The sequence below is a fragment of the Mesoplodon densirostris genome, chromosome X, assembly GCF_025265405.1.
Source record: "Mesoplodon densirostris isolate mMesDen1 chromosome X, mMesDen1 primary haplotype, whole genome shotgun sequence".
In the NCBI taxonomy this organism is placed as follows: domain Eukaryota; kingdom Metazoa; phylum Chordata; class Mammalia; order Artiodactyla; family Ziphiidae; genus Mesoplodon; species Mesoplodon densirostris.
Window position 1 is genome coordinate 79543342 of NC_082681.1, and position 21374 is coordinate 79564715.

Sequence of the window (21374 nt, forward strand, 5' to 3'; positions counted from 1 at the left end):
TTAATCCCAGTTGTGTATGAGAGATTTTTTTTTTTTAAATCCTAGTTTAGGGCAACCAGAAGGGCCCTTAGAAATCTTGTAAGTATAATGTCACTTAAACTTTTTGTAGTAGCAGAACTCTTTTTCCAAACCAAATTTTAGACAGGCCCATAGTTTTTAAAAGGGCTGCTGTGTTTGAAGTAGATACACAGAAGCCTGCCAACTCAGCCCATCTTTTCCCCAACTTGTGCAGTGGCACCCAAGGCACCAAAGCACTTCTGAGGGACTCGAGGGCTCTAAGTAACACAGTATAAAAAGCACTAATCTAGCACAGCCCCCTCATTTAGCAGATGAAGAAACTGAGGCCCTGAGAAGTTAGGTAACTTGCCCAAAGTCATAGAGCTAGGATGACTAACAGGTCAACAGTATATAGAGTGAGTCGGAATGGGGAGAAACTAAAGTCCAGGAAAATAGTAGAAAGCATTTTAAGTAATCTGTGCATAGCTATAGAAATGAGATGACCTTTCAAGTATTTCCTGTTGTGACTCCCCGATCGAAATGATGGATGTTCATTTGTCATGTTTGGATCAGCACAGATTTGTTCTCTGAGATAAATTTTGTGAGTCATGAGAGAAATGGTATAGTAGACCTTTTCCTGCCTGTCTGAATTGAGGTGCTTGGCAATTTAGACCTTCTTTGGCCTACTGCTGTTTTGTCTTCAGTGAGTAATATTCTACTGATATTTGTACCTGTAATGCCAGCAATAACACTAGATGAGATCAAATTGTGCACAGTGTAAAGCCAAGAGCAGGCTGTAACTTACCAAAAATTATATATGGAATAATGACTTAATCCCTAGTGTTCAAACTATCTTCACTAAGTATTTCTGAGATTTGAATTTGCCTGACTAGTAGCAAGAAGTTCATTAAGCCATGAAAGGAAAAACTCCAGTACAATGAAGACTGAATTAAATGAAAGATTTAAATTCCTACTTTTATATCCAACTCTGAGGAATGTGGTAAAACAGTTAAAAACACTCTGGAGACTGATATTGAGTCCTACCTCTGCTACTGAGTAGCTGTGTGACCTTGCAGAAGTCCCTTCCTTTCCACATTAGTTATGTGCTACCTAAATTCTAGGCACTGGAAATTCAAAGAACAAGACACTGGGTTTGAGCCCTTAAGGGGCCCACAGTTCAATGGGAAAGACCAGTGAACAAATAGTCAAATAGGAATTTGGTAAGAATGGAGGGAATAACTTTAGCCCTGAGGGGGGCATTCTGTTAAAGGTCAAACTCCATACCTGACTTTCTGATCCTTTCTGACCTGCTGCTGACATCCTTTTCATTCTGTTCATTCTGTTCACCCATGGATCCTAAGCTCCACCTTTAGCGGACTCTCCTAGTTCTCCAAACTATCATGTCCTCTTAGGCCTTCATGCATTTACATGGGTCGTGCCTTCTGCCTGCAATGTCCTTCTTTCCCTGTCTGCCTGGCAAATTTGTATTTAGTACTGACAACTTAGCTGAAGGATCACTTCCTCCAGGAAGCATTTCCTGATCGTTTACCTGCAGGTGAGGTGCCCTCCTCTTAGCTCTTACAGCACTTTATTCATCTCCCTATGACAGTACTGGACTATGGTTTTCTTTATCCACAGCTGTCTCTCAGTAGCCTGAGAGCTCCTTGAGGTCAGGGAGAGTGTCTTGTTCGACTTTACCTCAGCACAGCACCTGACACTGTGGGGTCATTAGGTAGGGACTCAATGTTAAATGAATTACAAAACAATAATACCTTACCTTCTCTGAGTGCTCATTTCCTGCCAGATGACTGTGCTAAGTATTTTATATGCATTTTCTCAATGAACCTCTACAACTGCCGTAAGAAATAGGTGTTGTTATATCCTTATTTTACAGATGAGGAAATTGTGGCTCAGAGAGGTTAAAGTAACTGGCCCTTCAGTGTCCCCTTACCACGGGATTTGAACCCAACTCCATTGAATCCAGATCCTATTCCAGAGCCCATGCTTTTAACCACTATACTATACTACAAAAGAGGGGGGAAATTACAGACCTAGTGAAGAATGAAAGGGGAAATGAACATGTAACAGATAGTGCTAAAAAGTAAAAGGAAGCAAGGCTGAATCAGTAGGCTGGCCCACATTATGGAGGATGTGGAGTCAGCCAGAAGTGTGTAGACTTGATGTGCTGTAAGCAATAGGGAGGCATTTGGTTTAATTCAATATTTATTAAGGACCTATTATGTGCCAGCCACTGTGCTAGCTGCTGGGATATAAATATGCATAGTCTTTGCTCCCGAAGCTCTAACTGCCAGGTGAGGGAGACAGACAAGTCAATGTAAAGTGGTATATGATTTTATAGTGATACATTGAGAGTGACACATCTCAAAGGAGATGATGCCAAAACTGAGTCTTGAATGGTGATAGGATGTGTAGGGAACTTGAAGCATTTCACTATTATTGGAACTTACAGTTGGAAGCAACAAAAGGTAGGTAATTAATTCATTCAACATGTATTTATTGAATGCCTGCTATGTGCAAGACACCGTTCTAGGCGCTGAAGTGAATGAGACAGACAAAACCCCTGCCCTTGTGGATCGCAAGGCAAGCAGGAGCTACTACTGCATGCCCATTTGTATAGCACTTATTTCCAAAGAACTTAGATAATGTCTTAACTGCGCCCCACAGTAGCTCTGAGAGAGACTACAGTAGGTATACTGGTCAGTCTTTCCAAAATGTGGAGGCATACTGGTGATATGAGAGATGAATTTAGGTGGTACATGGAGGACCACTTATAACATTTAAATAGCTCTAAGTGGGGCTTCCCTGGTGGCACAGTGGTTGAGAGTCCGCCTGCCGATGCAGGGGACACAGGTTCGTGCCCCGGTCCAGGAGGATCCCACATGCCTCGGAGTGGCTGGGCCCGTGGGCCATGGCCGCTGAGCCTGCGCTCCGCAACGGGAGAGGCCACAGCGGTGAGAGGCCCGCATACCGCAAAAAAAAAAAAAAAAAAAAAAAAAGCTCTAAGCGATACGCCTAGCAACCTTCTAGCATCACAGATAGAAAGCTTCACCTCCCACTGTTCCCTAGGTGACTCCACCCCTTCCCCATCTGTTGCCATGGAGATGAGTGGCTTCACTTCTCTAATTCCCCTACCTCCACCCCTAGGTGAGGCTCAGAGAGCCCCCTCCCCATCTCCATGGAAAGAACTCCATGCTCCCCAACCTTTCTTCCAAATCACATCCTGCTTCTCAGGCTGTCACCATAGAAACAGAAATGTCGTCCCCATCCCCCCAGGCATCTCCATGGTGACCCTAAACCTTACCCCCAGGACATAACCAGGATCAATCCCTACCAGAGGTCTAGAAATCAGGGGGCGCTGGAAGGAAGGTGAGGGTGACTCCCTGCTGTGGCTGCAGTCTTTGTCTCTTTCCCTCTGGCTTTGAATGAAGGCATTGGGGCCCCTCTCTCAACAAAGGGGGTAGGGAAATTACAGTTTATAAGTACCATAGGTGCCAGGCACTGGGCTAGGCACTTTACATACTCAAATCAGACATTTTACAGAGTTTAAGGGAGAAAGGCTCACAGAGGGGGAGGCACTTGACCTTGTTTCCCCTGCTGAGCCTCTTATCATCCTCACTGAAACCGGGAACCAAGAGGATTTTATTTCCACCATTCTTCTTTGCTGTATGACCTTGGGCAAGTAGCCTCCTGTCTCTGAGCCTCATTTTCCCCATATGTAAAATAACAGTATTGGACTAATTGTCACCTTGAATATCCCCTTATTAATGTCAGATCATAAGTAGTTCTGATCTTCTCTTGAGGAACTGACTTTTTTTAGGTATGAATGCTAGTAAATCTGTTAAGGTGTTTTTGTTTTTTGAAACTGACATAGTGGAGGTCTTCAAAATTTTATGATTGAATACTCTATAAGTTTATTGCTTAGAATCTCTAATGGTTTCTTCTAAGGTTTTTTGTTTGTTTTGAAATTTCTATTTTGGAGTAATTCACAGGAAGCTGCAGGGAGGTCTTGTGCATCCTTTACCTCACCTCTGCCAATGTTGGCATCCTAACTACCAGTATAATATCAAAACCAGTCAACGGACACTGATACAATCCACAGAGCTTATTCAGATTTCACCAGTTTTACATGAACTCATTTGTGTGTGTGTGTGTGTGTAGTTCTAATGTAATTTTATCGCATGTGGAGATTCATGTATCCACAGCCTCAGTCAAGACACAGAGCTGTTCAATCACCACAAGGAATTCCTTGTGTTGTTCCTTTATAACCACACTCACCTACTTCCCTCCCTTCATCCCTAATCCCTGGCAACCATAAATCTGTTCTCTATGTCTTACAGTTTTGTTCTTTCAAGAATTTTATAAAAATGGAATCATATAGTATATAACCTTTTGGAATTGGTTTTTTCACTCAGCATAATTCCCTGGGGATTCATCCAAGTTGTCGCATATATCAAGAGTTCATCTTTTTATTGCTGAATGGTAAGTATCCGATGGTATGGATGCACCAGTTTGTTTAACCATTCACCTAATGAAGGACATCTGGATTGTTTCCAGTTTTAGGCTGCTATGAACATTCATGTATTTTTGTGTGCGTCAAACATGTCTTTCACAGAGCAAAATGTTTAATTTTGATGAGGTCCAATTTATCAATTTTTACTTTTATGGACTGTGCTTTTTGAGTCAAGCCTAAAAACTCTTTGCCTAGCCCTAGGTCCAAAAGATGTTCTCCTATTTTTTTCTAAGAGTTTTATAATTTTATGTTTTAAGTTTAAGTCTGTAATCCATTCTGCGCTCATTTTTGTGTAAGGTTGGGGTTTATGTTTTGCCTATGGTTGTCCAATTGCCCTACTACCATTTGTTGGAAAGACTATCCTTCCTCCATTGAATTGCTTTGTACCTTTGTCAAAACTCAGTTGGGCAGATTTGTATGGGTCTATTTCTGGGTTCTCTTTTCCACTGGTCTATGTGTATATCCCTGTCAATGCAGAGCACAGGCTTTTGAGACAGAATGCCTAGTGCCAGTTGCTAGCTTGGGTGATCCTAGGCAGGTTACCCTTCCATAACTTCCCATCTCACTCAGTATATAAGAAGGCCTTCAGAGCTCCGCCTGATCTAACCCCAGCCTACCTCTCTGTGCTTATCTCCTATTACTCCTCCCCTTATTCACTCTGCCACACTGGCCTCCTGACTGCTCCTTAATCACATCACATATGTTCCCACCTTAGAATCTTTCCTGGGCTATTTCCTTATCCCAGAACCTTCTTTCCACAGACATCTCCATTGCTACCTCCCTTACCTCCTTCAAGTCTTTTCTGAAATTTCATCTTCTCAGCGAGGCTTTACTTAAAATGGCAAAGCCTTTGCCTCTCCCCTTTCCCATGTGTTTTTACCTCCACAGCATTTATCACTGTCTAATACACAATGTCATCTACGTATTTATTCTTTGTCTGTCTCCCACTACGAGCTCAAGGAGAGCAGGCATTTTTGTTCACTGCTGTATTCCCAATGCCTACACTGTGCCTGGTACAATACACCTTTGTTGAATGAATGAAGAAATGAGTGGATAGATGGATGGATGAATGAGTGAGTGAAAGAATGCTGTGAGCCAGGGCCAGCTCACTTGAGCAGTCTCTCTGCCCTGTAGCTTGTGCCAAGACAGGGCTCCAGCCAGCCCCCATCCACTTGTCTTTCTAAGGCTGACCACCAGGTGGCAGTTGGAGCCTGAACTCTGGCTTCATTTGCTTGCACGCGCGCGCGCGCACGCACGCACACACACACACACACACACACACACACACACACACACACACACACCCGCCCCCGCCCCCCACCTCCAGCTTTCTCCCTGCCGTCTGTCAGTCTTGCCCAGGACTGTTTGACCTTCTCTGCCAAGGCTTGGCCAGGGGATTTTGTGTGAGCTGTTGAAGTAGGCAGCGTTAGTACCTGAAGCTTTGCATCTTTTTCTCCTTAGAAAGGTACTAGTTTCTTTCCTATCCCCCTCTGCTTTCTGTCTCAAATGGAAGAAACCATAGATAGCAGCCACTGGGCTGCTCCAAGGTCACTGTCTGCAGCCCTCTAGGACATCAGGGGACATGGATCTAAAGAGATTTCATCTCCACTCTGCCCAGCCCAGCAAGCCTCTCCCTTAAGGGGTGTTACTACACTCCTTAAAGGGGTAAAGGCTAGGTACTTTAGTGCCAGGGTTAAGCCTTTTGAGTCAGCCTGGGTTTCAATCTCTACTGTGCTGCTTATTAACCCTGTATCCTGGGTGATGTTGGGTAACTGACCCAGATTCTTCAAGCCTTAGTATTTTCAGCTGCAAAATGAGGATAATAATGGTTCCAAACTCACTGGGAGATAGGAAGATTCAATGGAATAATGTATGTATACAACATTAGCAGGGTGCCTGGTATGGAAGAAGGCTCAATTGAAGAAAAATCAGGGGCAGGGGTGGGGATAAATAAGACCTGACATGACAAGAACTGACTAGGGAGTATGAGGAGGGTGCCACTTAGATGACTAGAAGGCTGAAGCCAAGAAAAGGTTGCGAGATCCAGGAAGCCTTTGCATAAGAGACCACGTTTCAGCTGTAGCTCACAGGTCAGGTCAAAATCTGCCAGACAGTCAAGCTGGAAGGAGAATCCCAGGAAGAAAGAATGGTATGTGCAAATAAAGAAAGGGGTGAAACAGTATGTGTATATCCCTGACTAACTGTAAGTAGTTAATATGGCTGAAATGCATGTTTCCTGTGGGGAAGTGACAAGAAATAAAGACAGGGGCCAGATCACAAAGGGTCTCATGGAGAAGAAGATTGGGACCTGATCTGGCATGCAGTGGGGAGCCATCAAAGAATTTAAAGCAAGGAAATGATGGTTACACTTGCTGGCTTGGAGATTCAGCTGCCTTGAAGGAGGGCAGAGACTGGAGGCAGGTGAGAGATTAGCTGGGCTTAGATTGGAGAAGTAGTGGGGATAGAGAACAATGGATGAAGACCATGGATTTTTTTCAGAGGGAGAAATCAGCAACCAAGGTTTTCTAAAAGCTTGCCTGAAAAAGGAAGGAGTGCTAGGTCCAGAGAAGGAAATTATGGTACAGTTGTTATTGTTTTTTAATACAGGTGAGACTTGAGGCTCTTCCATTCCCCGTAGCACCTGGCACCAATTAACTGAATGACTGGAGGGAGGGGCACCTAGCCCAATACCCGCCAAGTGGTGGGGGCCTATCCCAGATTCAGCGTGGACCTCATCCTCTGACTTCCCTCTCATCTCTAAGCCGGAGACCCATGACCCAAGTGCTGAGAGGCTGGTGAATTTACTCAGAACCTGGATTTCCCTTCCACTTAAGGGATTTCCCTATAATGGTCCCCAAGGACTGAGGGAAACTTATAAGCGAGTCAGAGAAGGTATCCCAGTTTGTTCATTTCCTGGCACGCCAATATGTTAGGAAAGCCCAGCAATTCTCCTCTATTTCCTTTTCACTTTCAAAGACCTTCACCCCCTTCTCTGCATTGTCTTTCCCCAGGGAGAATTGTTGGTTCTTGCTTTTCCCATCTTTTATCAGTATTTCCTACTCGGCATGGGACTATTTAAAACTACCCAAGGTCCAGCCCAGGCCCACAGTTTGGAAGAAAACTAAAGGAGTCCAACAGCAAGGGCCATTCAGAACTCAGCCTGCTTTTGGCCTTGCTGTCTGTGCGCCTCATGGGCAGTAGTAGAAATTCTGCCCCAAGGCTGCTATCTTCTCCATGCTGGGGACTTTTGCCTTCCTGGCAAATCTGGGGTGAAAATATAGGAGTTTGTGGTGGGTAAGAAAGGGACAAATGAATACTTATATACGGGTACTTTGTGTTAAGTGCTTTGTAGATATCATTGTATTGCATCTCCACAACAACCCAATGAGGGAGGTATTAGTGTCATTACTTTATGGATGAAACTGAGGCTCAGGGAAATGGTAGAATTTGCCCAAGATTATTAGGTTAGTTAGTGGGAAGTCAGGAATTAGACCCATGTGTTTTTAACCTCAAAATGCATTTGTACCCAGTAAGTTATTTTGGGGGGGGGGAGTGGGGGGGGGTTGGGGGGGAGGAGGAGAACCCCCCCTGGTTGACCTTTTTTCCAAGAGAAAAGGCTAGAAATAGGTTTCTCCTGTCCTGGGTGGGTGCCCCATCTCCAGAAAAACAAAAAGAGTAACCAGGGGTAGGCAGTGTCTACCTAAGGAATCTATACATGGATTCATTGTTGCCTCTCCCTCCTTTCTTCACCCCCACTTGGTGAGCTCCTGGGGAACAGGGTGAGTGAGCAGACTCAGACTCAGGTTTGCTGTCCCCTCGGACAAGCCTCTTTCCCTCTCCGAGCCTTTTGTTGTTCCAGCTATAAAGTGAGAGTATTGTCAGAGGGAAATGGTCTTCCAGCTCTAACATTCAAGGATTGTATTGACTGTACTGTACTGTAGGATTGCCTGATTCATTCATGTATAGAAACAAATTTCCTGTTGCCATAGAGAACAAGGGCTTTTTGAACTAGAAAAAGATACGCTCAAGGAGGCAAGATAAATAGTGGAAAGGGCATAGGCTTTGAGTCAGCCAGACTTGGGTTAAAATCCTGTACACTGGGCAGGTCACTTTGCTTCTCTGCACTTCTTTCATCATCTATAAAGCAGGAAAAACTACTCCTGTTTCTTGGAGTGACGTAATGTATATGACAGTGCCAAGGGAGGTACTCAAGACCTTGTGTGTGTGTGTGTGTGTGTGTGTGTGTGTGTGTGTGTGTGTGTGTAAATGGGGTTTGGCTCTTCCTCCCCAACTCCACCCCACTCTGTCTAGCTCACAGGATATTCTTTTCTCTCCTCCTCCCTGACAGCCAGGCTGAGTGTTTCCTGCCAGGGCCTCGACTTCCAAAGTTTTCTGGCAGGGTTATCAGGGAGTGTGGAACAACTCGACCTCTCTCACAACCTTGTAAAAACCCTAGAGGGGATGGTGCAACTGAGACCCGACCAAAGCCTGGACTTTAGGTGTAGCCAGCTGGAGGTTCTGGCCTCAGAGGCCCTCGACCAGCTTTGTTGGCTCAGCTCCCTCACCCTGGCATCCAGTCTCCTGGACCATAACTGCCTGACTAAAAACAGAGCGCTCCAGTTCTTGTGTCACCCTCAGGTTCTGGACCTCTCAGCCAATTGCCTCATCAGTGACATGACTGCTTACCAGGTGACCAAACTCAGCTCACTGGAGAGCCTAAATCTCTCAGACAACCACATGACTCACCTGGCTTGGGGTGCCTTCTTGGATCCCCTTTTCTGTTGGGCATCAACCTGAGCAACAGCTAGCTACATTCTGGAAATTTGCTGGCTTGTCCGTGCTGTAGGAGCTCATCTCAGCCAGGAATTCTCTTCATTGCATCTCCACCTTCAGCCTCCCAACCTGTGGCAGCTCCACTTGGGCCCAGTGGCCTGCAGTTATCCATACTGAGGGCATACCAGTTTCAGGTATTAGACCCGAGTCATAACTGACTGAGTACCTTCCCACTTCTACCCACCTAATACCATCTCCTCTATTTTAACCTCTCTGACAACTCCCTGGCCTTCCTAGAATCAAATCCCCTATCCCCAGCTTTGGGGGTTGCAGTTGGTACCATGATATAACATCCAACCTGAACGCATTATCTTGGCATATCCCACTTGACCTAAGTAGGCAGCATTCCCAGGAGACTTGCTTGGTCGGCTTCCTGGCCTTCAGCGCCTCATAATGGCCTGGAACTGTTTCCAGAATGTGACAACCCACTGCCCCATGGCATCACCATTTCTGAGGCTGGCCCCTACTTTTCCACTGTCCTTCTGCCCTTGACATCTCTGGATCTCTGGGGGAATATTATTTAGTCATTGCCCACCTGGTTCTTTGAGATTATGCCCAGGCTGGGAGCCATGGACTTGGGGAACAAGGGGTTGCACCTGTGTTGGAGGCATGGGGCCATAGGGGAAGAGCCCCTCAAAAGCCCCACCGCCCAAAGTCTTTTCAGGGCAGTCTTCCTAGTGAAGCATCTGGGCCTTCGTGGAAGAAGCCCAGGGTCTTACATTCAGGAATCTGCCCCTGCCACCCTTTGCTCCCTGGATCTCTCGGGTAATACGGGGCTGACTTGAACTGCAGGGACATTCTGAAGCCTGCACTTCTCTTCATGGGAGCTCTCTCTGTATGGCAATAGCATGAGGGACTCCCAGGCACAGCCTCCCTGCCTACAGGAGCTCAGTGCCTTGACTTCTCTGGCTACAAGCTGAGCAGCCTTCCCAACCAAGGGCCTTGGCTGCTATCCCTTGGCCAGTCTGGACCTTCATTACCAGAGCCTGCAAGCTGTGAAAGGGGTGACCCTGAGGGTCGTGCCTGATCACCTCACGAGCTTGACCACTTCTAGCAATCTTCTCCACTGCTGGATGCTCTGCTTAGGGCCACACTTAGAGGAAGGCCAGAGTATTTATCTTGGTAGCAGAACAGCTGCTGGGCTTGACTAATGGGTGACCATAGTTTACCGTGTATGAGGCATGGGAGCCTTTGGGCTATGTGGACCTGGCTGGTGGTGACTGGCCTGTTGGTCATCCGGTGTGGTCTGACTACCCTATTGAGAAAGAGTCATTGCTTGGCTCTTGGTCTGCAGTTCCACAGCAACAATATCAGCCCAAGGCTTGAGTAGAAAACTATGGGGAAAGACTGTGGGTGGGATTCTTTTGCAAGGCATGGCCTAAACCTCTTGGAGGGGGGTAAGAGAATTGAGAAACATGTGACGGAAGATAACCATAAGCAGGCCACAGGTGGCTTCCTGTGTACAGAGGGAGACATGTTTCTCTCTAGCAGCTGAAGTGTGGATTCCTAGAGGACTTTAAAGGTATCACATTTGGGTCTTTTTTTTTTGTTGTCTGCATTGGGTCTTCATTGCAGTGCATGGGCTTCTCATTGCGGTGGCTTCTCTTGTTGCGGAGCACGGGCTCTAGGCACACGGGCTTCAGTAGTTGTGGCATGCGGGCTCAGTAGTTGTGGCTCGCAGGCTCTAGAGCGCAGGCTCAGTAGTTGTGGTGCACGGGTTTAGCTGCTCCGCGGCATGTGGGGTCTTCCCAGACCAGGGATCGAACCCGTGTCCCTTGCATTGGCAGGCGGATTCTTAACCACTGCACCACCATGGAAGTCCCCACATTTGTGCAGCCAGAAAATGGAGATGTACCAGCCTGCTGGCACTACAAGAGAACTTTAGACACATCCTCCCCTCCCCCCTTCCTGAATGGCCATGCAGCTTCTGCTTAGACATCCCTCTCCCTCCCCAGGAAGCCTGTTCTAGCCACGAACCACTCTGATTCCTAAGACAGGTGTTTTTCCTTGTATTGAGTCCAAGTCTGCTTCCATTCCTGGGTTCCAGCTCTGCCCTCTGGGGCCACATCCAAATTCTCTTGGACTCTGACAGAAGTCTGAAGACAAGAGACCCATGAATCCTCTCTTCTCCAGGCTAGACAGCCCTAACTCTTTCAATAAATCTTCAGGTACTAAACTGTCACCACATGTAACTTCTCTGTGTCTCAGTTTCCTCACCTGTAAAATGGGGACTAAACCAGATAATACATGCAAAAATCTTGTAACAGTGTCTGGCATATAGGAAGCAGTTGGTGAGTGTGGGCTGTTATTATTCAACTCATATTGCTAGATTGGGTCACTCTGTGAAGTCAAAAGGCTGCGCCTCATTAATCTCTGTATGGCCAGTGCTTAGTCCAGCGTCTTGCACACAGTAGACACTTAATTCACATCAGCTGTGAGATGGTGACATGGTCTCGAGTCCCTGTTCCAGTCTACTCACTCTCCTCTGGACATATTCTAGTTTGTTCCTCTTAATGTATGAAGCCCAGAACTGAATACCGTTGGATTATTTCAGGTTCAAGTAAGTTACAGGCATAAAATCACAGAATCCCAGAATCTCACATCAGGGATGGACTTTAAAAGTCTGTTATCTACTCCATCTAGTCTACCTTCATCTCCCAACTCCTCCATCTGATCCTACCGGCCCCAGGAAGTTGTCATCCAATGTGTGAATACCCCAGGGAGCCAGGTTCTGGGAGGACAGCAGTTTCTGTGGGAGCTCAAGCCCTGTGATCTCAACACACACCAGAAGAAGAGTTGGGGACTTCCCTGGTGGCGCAGTGGTTAGGAATCCGCCTGCCAATGCAGGGGACACGGGTTTGAGCCCTGGTCCGGGAAGATCCCACATGCCGCGGAGCAACTCCAAAGGTCAGTTGCAGACCCTGTAACTGGCTAGTTTCTGGTCTCCCTACTATCAGCCACCTGCCCCCCTGCCCCAAGTGTGATTCCTTCAGGTCTTGGTCAGTGGGTTGGGAATCATAGGGAGCACCCAGATGGTCCTTTCTCCAGCCACCCTATGGCAGAAAAATATACACAGGCATCTCTAGTGATGGTGGCCCACAAGGAGTGTGCCAGTCTCCCAGACCAGAGTGATGCTAAGGTGCTTGGACCCAATGCCCAGACAGAAATCACCTACGCCTACATTCTGGGGAGCTTGGACTCACTGCCACGTATTGGCCCAGACACCACCTGGTCTGATCTATGGCTCCTAGAGCTTTCATTCTCAAAGAACCCTTATTAAACACCTGGGCAGGGCTGGGGCTGGGGCAAGCCCTGCATGAAAGGAATCCAAAGCCAGGCCTAGGCTCACAGAGGGGAACCAGAAACAAACATCCGAAAGGCTGCTCAGGCATAAAGGGCATGTGATTAACCAAGCAAACAGGTAACCAGGGCAGAATGAATAATCGACAAACACATCTACATTATGTACAAGAATAAGGATAAATGCATACCTGACAGCAGAGAGAGAACAAGAGAATAGGCAGGGCAGAGCCAGCAAATTGGCCACTCTTCTAACTAACCAGGAGAGGCTCTCTGGATAAGGTGGAATTTCAGATTTCTGCGCACGTCTGCCCTCTCTGTAATGTGATTAAAATTGGTTTAGAAATTTGTGCTATATTTCAAGTGAGTGCTGTGCTTAAAGTGTAATTGTGTTTGGCCGAATATTTGACATTCTTGAAATTAGAGCAGCTTGCATGCAATAAGGAAATTTGTCTAGAATGGAATTTGAGTTTTTAAGCCAACGCACAGAAGAGCAGTTTCAATCTGAGCCTCTGATGGATGGCTCCTTCAGGGCTGCCTCTCGGCTGGCTCTGTGCTGAACTTCCTGTTCATTCTGGAACTCTCCTCCAGTTCTCAGCGGGAGGGAAGCTTCTTGACCTCTGACTCCAGAAACCACATTTCTCCTGGCAGTCAGAGTCTGAGCTATCGTGACTCTCCGATCCAGGCCTCTCCTACACATCTGCCAGCCTCAGACTGTATGCCAGGTTGGGCAATTAGGGACTTTATCTTTGTCACCCAGGACTTAGGACCTTGATCTGGGATCTGAAACACCCAGAGCTGGTGCTATGTGTATCCTGGCTTGCTCTCCTTTGTCAGAACTCAAAAGAGCTGTTAGGATTGCTGGCTAATTCTCCCTCTCCACTGTGGCAGAGGCTGAATGGCTGCTCAAGATTCTGTCACCACCCCAATAGAGATGGTGACGAGAAAGGAGAGAAAAAGGGGGAAAAAAGATGTCCTATTTCAGGGTATCCCAAATCCTTCTCAGATTTGACTCTGGCTAGTTAGCCATGGCCTTGCTATTGCGGGTTACAGAGGAACAGCCTACCTGTGTGACCCTAGAATCCTAAGACTGAGACGGACTGCAGGCATCATCTAGTCAGTCAACAAATATTTTGAGCACATACCATGATGCTGGGGTTATAGAGCTGAACAAAACAGGCCTTGTCCCTCCCTCAGGAGCTTCCAGTCTAGCGGGGAAAACAGTCTTTATACAGAAATGTGCAATTGTTTCATTACTTGTCAGTGTGCAAAGTGCTCAGGGGAAGTACAGCTACTCGGCCTAGTTTAGTAGTCTGGAAGGCTTCCCTGCAGAATTAGTGTTTCAGGTCAAGGCCAGCAGGAGGAGGGGTTAACTAGGAGAAGGGTGTGGGGTGGGGCTTTGTGGGGGCTCAATGCAGGAGGGAGCAAAGTTCCAACTATTTCATGGACTAATTAACTTCACATAGAAAAGCCGCTCCTCAGGCCAGCTGTCTTGCAAATGACTGCTTTTGGTCACCAGAAGACCAGACTATAACAAGCCTGGCGTAGAGGTATTACTCCCTCAAACATGCCCATGGATGGATCCAAGAGGATCAACTATGGATTTGATGGACAGGACACTGTTATGCTGGCAGGCAGGCAGACAGCAGCTTTATTTAACCTTCTTCTGGTCTTATTTTTGTTTATTGGGCATGGTATCTAGAGGCCTCCAGTTTGACACCAGTCCAAGGGATAGGGCGGGCCACTGTGGATCTCACCTGTCCTCAATAAACATATTCTGCCAAGCCAAGGAAAGGGAAGAAACACTTATTGAGCACATGCTCTGTGTCAGGTGCTTTTACAAATACCTCATTAAATCCTCACGGTACACTTAAGAGGTAGGTACCTCTTTGTTTTCACACATGGGGAGACTGAGGCACAGAGCAGTGAAGTAACTTGGTCAAGGTTGCAGAGCTAGAAAGTGGGGGAGCTGAACTGCAACCTAATGGGATTGATTCCCAAAGCAAGCTTTTCCACAGTTCAACTCAGTCTCTCTGCAACAGCTGGACGTTCCTACCAAGCAGCAGTCCACCTGGGAGTAGACCCAACTGGGTCCTTCTGGCTCTCCATCCTGGGGCCTACCTTCATGCCCAGCTGGGGCTGCCATCAGTATTCTCATCACACCTGTGAAGGGCCAGCTGGCAGAGACCTCGGCTCCTCTAAGTTCTAATCAGCCTTGATCCAGCACAGAGGTGCAATTTAAGGGGGGGGGGGTGTGGAGAGACAGGCTGGTAGAGGTCTCACTTGATGTCCCTGGGGGGATAGACACCCCCTATGTGTCCAGAGCAAAGCATGAGAGGCATAGGCCGTAGAGCCTTGGAAGCAGCTTTCCTTCTCCTCAGGGGAGGCAGCTAATTCTCCGAGTACTTCTCCCTTCTTGTCATCCTCCATATTTCCCACTCTTGGCTCATTTGGCTCTGTGCCCAAGTCATGTGCAATGATGAGCTGCCCACTCTTGAAAGTTAGCACAATCTCTTTTGGGGAGGTATTGGTGCTTGCATCATGAAAGAGGGTTGGGGGCTGTGTGAGAAAATGAAGCACAACATCCTGTCTCTTCTGTAGAATAAGCTGGGTTTTACTCTCCAGGGCCACTTCCCAAGGGTGCCAAGGGGGTTGAGGTGGGGTTTCCTATCCCTGATTATACACCTGGGCTTAAGTCTTTTGCCCTACTGCCATTTTTCTTACTGGATGGGCCTCTTGTGGAAGAACAATACTTTCACTGAGAACTGTGACTTCCAGCACCTGACCCTGACGGAGACATTAGGCCCTGAAATCTTAAAGAGCTCACACTCCCTGAAGACTAACTTATACCCAAGAACTGAGCCCAAGAACAGTGTTTTCCTGGCAGATAAAATTCTGTCTGGGGAAGAAAGCTCACTCAGGAAAATAAAGGCCAACTCAAAAATATGCTTGGGGAACAGAGAAGACATTAAGGTGTTGCTGGGTGGGAGGTGGCAGTGGTGAGCTGGACTGAATGGCACTCTCTAAGATCTCCATCTGGGACATTCAGAGCAAAGGCAAATGTTCACAGGGATCCTTTGATCTGGCTTGAGTGACAGCTTGAGAAATCATCATGTCCCTTTCCAAAGGAGTTTCTCTTCCCAAACCTAGGGACAGAGTACTGGTCTGGGACTCTCCTGTGGCCCAGAGCCTGACTCTGGCCTTTGCCCAGTTCGCCTCTTAGCCCTCTGACCTAGGCTCTATCCTGTAGTCTACTGGCTAAAAATGACTGCAGCAAACCTTCTGTTTAATGTACGTGTAGGAGGGGGAGGGCTTGAAATAGAGACACCCATTGCTAATTGTGTTGAAAGAAGAAAAATGAGCCCTCTGTTTCAAAGGGAGGAATTTGAGCAAAGTACCAGGGAGGCCTTCACTTGGGCAAAAAAGGGGGTGGTCTAGGCCCCAGGGAGTCCAGTGGCACCTGAAGAGCAACTGATTTCACTTTTTGTTCCCCTCTCAGAACCCCTGGGACCTCTACCAAACTGACATCAAGATGAGAAGCTTCTCACAAAGAATTACACACACATGCAGAGTGGATGTAGACTCACAGAGCTCCTGGACTGGTGGCTGCTAGGTGTCTACCCTCTGTATTTGGTGCTATGCTGGGTCTCAATCCAAATACTTTAGAATTCATTGTCTTACATCTGCCTTCTCTCACCCATTTATATTAATGCTGATGGGCATTTGAGTTTGCAACTCTTATTATACCTCTGCCACAGAACAATGAATGATAATCACAATGATAACTATAACCACAGCAACAACCCTCCTATTTGTATAATGATTTAGATCCATGGACCGGCAGCATCAGCAGCACCTGGAAGCTTGTTAGAAATGCAGAATCTCAGGTTCCCTGAACCAGAATCTGCATTTTATTTATTTAATTTTGGCTGCGTTGGGTCTCTGTTGCTGCACACGGGCTTTCTCTAGTTGCGGCGAGCGGAGGCTACTCTTCGTTGCAGTGCGCAGGCTTCTCATTGCGGTGGCTTCCCTTGTTGTGGAGCCCAGGCCCTAGGTGCACAGGCTTCAGTAGTTGTCACATGCGGGCTCTAGAATGCAGGCTCAGTAGTTGTGGCGCACGGGCTTAGTTGCTCCATGGCATCTGGGATCTTCCTGGACCAGAGATTGAACCCGTGTCCCCTGCATTGGCAGGAGGATTCTTAACCACTGCGCCACCAGGGAAGTCCCAGAATCTGCATTTTAACAAGATCCCAGGTGATTCGATGCACACTAAAGTTTGAGAAGCACTTGTTTAGTAGACCCTTACTGCCATGGGAACTTGGTCAAAGTTCTTGGGCCTCTGGATTACCTGCCATGTTTCCTGTTTTGTCACCTTCTATCATTGACTCTATACCCTAAATCCTAAAGGGCCTATGAGTCTGTGTCAGGGACAGCAAAAAAGCTGGGAACTAGAGCAATGTATCTGACTTTGTAGGCAGTCTAGGTGGGGAGAGGTGATGGTAGCTAGAAGGGAGAGACACGCATGGACCCACATGGGGCCTACGAGAAACTCAAGAGTGCTCCCCAATAACCATTCCCTAGTATATTTAGATATGACCTGGTTACCAGATACTAAAGCAGGGTTAAGAACACCAATGGTTATGGAATGAAATCAGGCTGTTGAACACAAGCACAGAACAAGTGTTTTAGCTATAAAGATTAACCAGACATTTCAGTGTTCTCTGCTATCAACCTGTCATCCAATCTCAGCTTGCACTCCAGTGACAGGGAGCTCATTACCTCACAAGGTATCTATTCTGATTCATGGGTGACCAGTTCTGTTAGAAAGTCAATTCCTTGTGTTGAGCTGAAATATGCTTTCCCACGGTTTCTATCCATTTATGGGTCCTGGCTCTGCCCCTTGGGGCCTGTACCCCATCTGCTCTTGCTGTCCTATAACGGCCCTTCAGAGGTATGGAAACCACACTGCCTTCGGTCTTCTCTTCTCCAAGCTAAACAGCTCCAGCTCCTTCAACTGCTCCTCATGGGACCTGGGTTCCAGTTCTCTCCCCAGCCGTCTGGGCTCCCCTTAACTGGAACCCTAGCAAGATTAAGTGCAAAGGTGCAAAAAGAGAGATCAAGATGCTAAGCAGGGCTTCCCTGGTGGCGCAGTGGTTGAGAGTCTGCCTGCCGATGCAGGGGACACGGGTTCGTGCCCCGGTCCGGGAAGATCCCACATGCTGCAGAGCGGCTGGGCCTGTGAGCCACGGCCGCTGAGCCTGCGCGTCCGGAGCCTGTGCTCCGCAACGGGGGAGGCCGTAACAGTGAGAGGCCCGCGTACCGCAAAAAAAAAAAAAGAACAAGACCAAAAGACAACCCTCAGAATGGGAGAAAATATTTGCAAATGAAGCAACTGACAAAGGATTAATCTCCAAAATTTATAAGCAGCTCATGCAGCTCAATAGCAAAAAAACAAACAACCCAATCCAAAAATGGGCAGAAGACCTAAATAGACATTTCTCCACAGAAGATATACAGACTGCCAACAAACACATGAAAGGATGCTCAACATCTTTACTCATTAGAGAAATGCAAATCAAAACTACAATGAGATATCATCTCACACCAGTCAGAATGGCCATCATCAAAAAATCTAGAAACAATAAATGCTGGAGAGGGTGTGGAAAAAAGGGAACACTCTTGCACTGCTGGTGGGAATGTGAATTGGTACAGCCACTATGGAGAACGGTATGGAGGTTCCTTAAAAAACTACAAATAGAACTACCATATGACCCAGCAATCCCACTACTGGGCATATACCCTGAGAAAACCATAATTCAAAAAGAGACATGTACCAAAATGTTCATAGCAGCCCTATTTACAATAGCCCGGAGATGGAAACAACCTAAGTGTCCATCATCGGATGAATGGGTAAAGAAGATGTGGCACCTATATACAATGGAATATTACTCAGCCATAAAAAGAAATGAAATTGAGCTATCTGTAGTGAGGTGGATGGACCTAGAGTCTGTCATACAGAGTGAAGTAAGTCAGAAAGAGAAAGACAAATACTGTATGCTGACACATATATATGGAATTTAAGAAAAAAAATGTCATGAAGAACATAGGGGTAAGACAGGAATAAAGACACAGACCTACTAGAGCATGGACTTGAGGATATGGGGAGGGGGAAGGGTAAGCTGTGACAAAGTGAAAGAGCGGCATGGACATATATACACTACCAAACGTAAGGTAGATAGCTAGTGGGAAGCAGCCGCATAGCACAGGGAGATCAGCTCGGTTCTTTGTGACCGCCTGGAGGGGTGGGATAGGGAGGGTGGGAGGGAGACGCAAAAGGGAGGGGATATGGGAACATATGTATATGTATAACTGATTAAATTTGTAAAATTAAAAAAAAAATGTGGTGAAAAAAAAAAAAAAAAGAAAGAAAGAAAGAAAAAAGATGCTAAGCATCAGCCTGAACCCATGGCTGAAGATAGGGATGCAAGTGCACGTCCAAGAGGCTCGACTTAGAATCTAACAGCAGGCCTTTAGTCAGTTGAATAATAAAGGACTTTTGTTCTTTTGAGAACATTTTTAGAACCTGGTACTTCCCACCAGAGGCAAAACAAGGCAGGTTTTAAGTAGTTAGTCCTTGATGCAGTACTGGTTCCTATCCACCTGGAGAGGGTATACCAGCACTTTTATCTCTCTGCCACTCCCACTATCCCCACTGCGCCTTCCTTCACTACCTCTGTAGGATGTAGCTCCAGTACACCTGGTCAGTGACTGTCTTTGCCAGCCAGGAACCCTAGTAAGACCAGCCAGGAGAGGGTAGAGCCCTCATTTTGCCACCATTCTCCTGTCTCCTCGTGAGCTCTTCTCTGGTCACAAGACTGTCTTTTCTACTATCTGGGTGATTTTCATGAATCTTCTTGAACATCCCATTGCCTGTTACTTTTCATAGATCATACTTTCAGTGGCCTTGGGCACCACCAACTACGGTGAATAATAAAAATAGCAACATTAATAGCTAATATTTATTGAGCATTAAGTGTTTATTATGTTTCAAGCATTTTATATACATTAACTTATTTAATCCTCACAACAACCCTACGAAGTGGGTACTATCTATTATTAGCCCCATTTTCCAGATGAGTAAACTGAGGCATGGAAAGGTTAACTAACTTGCCAAAGGTGGCATGGGAGATATATAGTAGTATGTAGAATCTAGCTCCAAAGCCCACATGCTTAGTCACTGTCACTATAGAGGCAAAATTTCCCCAGTGTATCCACAGACCACCTATATCAGAATCACTTGGAGAGCCTATTAAAAAGTTCCAATCCCAGGGAAAACTATGCCTTCATGCTGTCTCACAAGGTGGATGGACCCATCTTTCCTTCATCTTCTGAGGCCTGTGGATCTCATAAGCCAGTATGTCTCTCAAATTCAGGGGTTATCAGAACCCCCTTCAGAGCTTGTTAAAAACACAGGCACTGGGGCTCCACCTCCAGAGAGTCTGATTCAGCAGGCGTGAGGTGGGATCCAGAAATGAGCAATTGCCATCATTTTAACTGTCATAAATACTGAGTAATCCTCACTGCAGGTTTTCTCCAGCTTTCTTTACCCACTCTGGGCCTTCTTCTGGCTCAGCAAAGGCTCTCACCATCTCCTGATGTGAGGCTCTCTCGGCTCTCCACTGTACAGACCTCTCCTTTCTTCAGATCTTAGAAGGTGTCTTTCCCTGGGCAAAACTGTACAAATATGGGTTCTTGATCCATCCCCTTCTGGCCTCCTGGGGAGGATCAAGCACTTTTGCTCTCTTTCCCCTACTCTCTCTGGCTTCTCTCCTTGAACCATAAATGCACTCAACCTTGCCTAGAACAACAGAAAAACAAAAAACAAACCTTTCTGCTTTCTGCATGAATTACTGTTCTCTTCTCATTCACTATACAATTCTAGAAAGAGTACTTTATAACCTCCTTGGACAAGTCACTTAACCACTCTTTACATTAGTATTCTCATCTGTAAAATGAGGATTATGATAGTACATAACTCACAGGATAAGGAAGGATTAAATTTAAGAATATATGCAAAGTGCTCTGAGTAATTCCTGGCACATGGTAAGTGTTCAATATAATAATTATCAGCCATGTACACGCTAGCTATTATGATTATTCACAATAGCGAACAATTTAGTCTCAGTCCTCATCCTGAAATTCTGTGACCTTCAATTTTGTTTGACTTCCCGCTTTTTGTTTTTAATATTATTTACAGAAGAATAACACACATACAGAAAAGTGCCCATTTCATAAGGGCACAACTCCATGAGTTTTTTCAAGTGAATATACCTGTATTACTAGTGCTCAGATTAAGAAATACAGTAGCAGTATCATTACCATCAGAAGCCTCCCCACTCTCTTAGACACTTATCCCATTGTAAAAATTTATTTTTAACGTTTTTGGTTTTTATACGACACCTAAAAATTTAGAAGGACAATTAATTATTTTGTAAATTACCTATTTACTTCTAAGCTCTCATTTTACAAATTACTTTGCAGCTTCGTTTTTCTAATGAGAACTTAAAATATGAAGCTACTGTTAGGAAAACACTGAATTAAAAATTTTTTTTAACTTGCATTATTCATTATAATGATTTTCTGTGTTTCAAGAAAGATTTTAACTTTTAATCAGGCTAGCTATTGTGTATGGAGGTAGCGCTACCATACTGAA